The sequence below is a fragment of the Capsicum annuum genome, chromosome 11 (assembly GCF_002878395.1).
Source record: "Capsicum annuum cultivar UCD-10X-F1 chromosome 11, UCD10Xv1.1, whole genome shotgun sequence".
Lineage (NCBI taxonomy): Eukaryota > Viridiplantae > Streptophyta > Magnoliopsida > Solanales > Solanaceae > Capsicum > Capsicum annuum.
In genome coordinates, this window is record NC_061121.1 from 199,395,677 (window position 1) to 199,399,089 (window position 3,413).

The following is a 3,413-nucleotide window of genomic DNA, read 5'->3' on the forward strand; positions in this document are numbered from 1 at the left end:
TAGATAAAGTGCCTATTGGGATAGATATTACAGTACTAAGGCACCTTTGAAGATAATTCCAACAGATGAGTGACATGTTGTATAACAGATAATTACCTGTTGCGATAGATGACTTACCTGTTGTAACAAACGACGCGTCTATTGAAATCAAGTTTAGGTTCTATTGCAATAGGTTACTAATATGTTCCAATAGATATTTATCCTATTACAATAGATGACACATTTGTTGGAATCGAGTTCAGGTTCTGTTGCAACAGATATTTATCATGTTGCACTAGATAAATAATTTATTGCAACATATAGGTCATATGTCGCAATAGATAACCCATCTATTCGATTCATGTTACGGTACTATAGAACCATAAACATGAATCCAACATATGAGTCTTCTGTTGAAACAGATGTCTCACCTATCACAATAGATGATTGATCTGTTTAAATAGATGGCTCTCATGTTACATTCATGTTCGCAGGCTATCTATTGTTGAAAAATAGGACAATAGCAGTTACCCAAATAAAAAATTCAACTAAAAAACATAATTTAACTTACCAAAGTCTCCTATGAAGTAATGCCAAAGTGGAAAGTGATGTACAAAATAAAATTTGGAATAAGAAATTGGTCAAATAGCAATAGTAGCGGTAACAATAACAACAACAAAGGTCAACAAGAAGATGAAGATGATAATGAAGTAGAAGATGATGATAATGAAGCAGAAGATAGTGAATAAAGCAGCAACAACAATTAACAACAAAAATTGCTAAGAGAGAGAAAACAACAATGGATGAGAAGAGAGAGAAATGTGTCATTTTTTCTCTCCGTTTTCTGTTATATTAGGTAAACATTTGGATCAAAGTGTAAATTTAAAAATTTGTGGGCTATTCTCAAACTTACCCAACTTTCTTTATCCATTATAAAGTAATTGTCATTTCCACTCAATTATTAAGACTTGCGTCACCTACACCTCATTTTCAAACTCTTTTGTCACTCTTAGCTCAAAGCTTCCAAAAAGTAACCCTAAGCTTTGGTTATTGAGTGTCCTAAACCTTTTAGATATTCGTTTGGGTTTATACATGGAAGTTTTAGAAGCTAATTTTAAGGGGGGGGGGGGGGGGGGGCTTAAGTCTCTAAAATTTTTGAACTATTGGAACGTGTAATTTGGTTTATTTAGTTTGTGTTTATAAAAAAACAGATAGAAACTTAGTTCTAATAAATATTTTATTTAGTCCTAACACAAACTTACATTCATACCCATTAGTAAGTTTTCAAATTGAGAAAATTATAACTTAAAAGGACAAATAAATCAATTAACTTTTATTAGATATTTTAGCCAAACAACATTATAAACCATGCTTTTATAATAGGTTTCTCGCACGTAGATCTTTAGTTAGATTTGTTTGAGGAAACAAACACATGAAAAACTATATATAAGATGGAAAAGTTATTGTAAAGCAATTGACGGGCTAAAAATTACTATTATATTTTTTATATACAAGAGAGAATGTGAGATTTTGGTAGATCGTACATAAATATTTTTTTTTAATTCTATCCCTAATTTAAATTTTAACTACTTCATAAATTTTCATCCATTTTGATAATTTGACCAATTATATGGGCTTATTAAATGCTACAAAGGGATGAGTCATGTAAAAATGATAGTGACACAATAAAAAACTATTTATACAATTCAATTCAAAATTGATCAAGAGTTTATTGTCTTTCTATCTTGTGAAAATGTTCATTAATCTTATTTCAAATTATCATTATTCCTAGCAAATTTATCATGGACATGTAACGAAAGTATTTTGACATTCCCTTTCTAACTTAGTACATGCTTAGTTATTAAATAAAAAATTATTTTTTATATATAACTAAAAAAATTAAAAATTTAATTTTTTTTAAAAAATACAATTTAACTCTCCAAATATTGATGATACTAAATAATGAAAATGAGAGTAATTTTTTCACATTTTTTTATTATGATTGTTTTAACAAATAATGAGGTTATCAATATTTTATAAAATTGGATAAAATAATTAATTTAACATGAAATATTAAAGCTTTACCCACGTTTAAGAATAATCAATATAAATTTCTTAACATGTATTTTTAGGAAAAAGAAACTACTAAAGTTAAACGAAAAAATTAGTAACTTTTCAATTTTCTTTTGTATGATTTAATATGAAGCAAAATCTACAAAAGTATTTTATTGAATCAAGATTTTTTAATTATTTAAATTAAATTCTATAATTATTTATAAGTTAACTTTATTGATGTTATCATACAACAATTTGTGGTATTAAATATTTATTTATTACTTTGAAGGTCAGAATTTTTTTTATTTTTTTTGTAATAAATGGATTAATTATCATAAGTTCAATTGCTAAAAACTTAATGAAAAAAAGTTCAAAAAAAATGATAAACTTAATTCAACATAAGATAAAATTCAATTGGATCATTAAAGACTTTAATCGCCAAAACTATCAATAAAACAAAAAGAAAAATAGTGTTGGTGGATACATGTGTTTGATACTAAAAAAAAAAAATCTAAAATAAACTTTCAGAAAAAATTATTATTTTAATTTACAAAAAAAAAATTATTTGATTAATATTAGAAATATTGAGATATGTTCGAACTACCTTTACAATTAATATAATGTCAGAAAAATAAAATAAAAATAAAAAATAAGAATAGCAATAAGATAAAAAATGTTTACAAATATAATGCTTAATATTAATTTAAGCACGGGCTAAATGCGATTAGTAATCATATAGATGTTAAAAATAATGTAATTTAAATAGCATAACAGTTGAATTTTGATTGACTTGAGTATCCAATAAAAAAATCTGCTTCGGAAATCAATCACACTTTTTCAGGAACATATTAGAAAAAGAAAAAGTCGCTTTTCAAATTGATTTTTATCTTTTAACAAAAAGTCCTAATTTTTTAATGAAAAAATTTCAAAAATAGCTACAGTTTGACACAAAATTCACCTTTCATACTCAAACTCCTATAATACATAAAGACATTAATCACATTTTATATTTTATATTTTTTTATTTTTAAAAAATATGACTACATCGAATACAAGTCATGGATAATGACGGAGAACACCATAACCAAGCATTATATTTGTATTTATGATTATTTTTTTATTTTATTCTTTTCTATTTTTTATTTTTTTACTTTTTTTATTTTTTTTTCTTTTTTTTTTTTTTTTTTTTTTTTTTTGTTCTTTTTTTTCTTTCTTTTTATTTTTCTCTCTGACTCTCTCTAGCTTCTATTTTTCTTTCTTCTTTTTTTGTTCTTTCTTTTTTATATACTCTTTTTCTTACTTTCTTTTCTATTTTCTACTTTTTGTATTTTTAAAAATATGGCTACTCGAGTACAAGTTACGAATAATAACAAAAATAC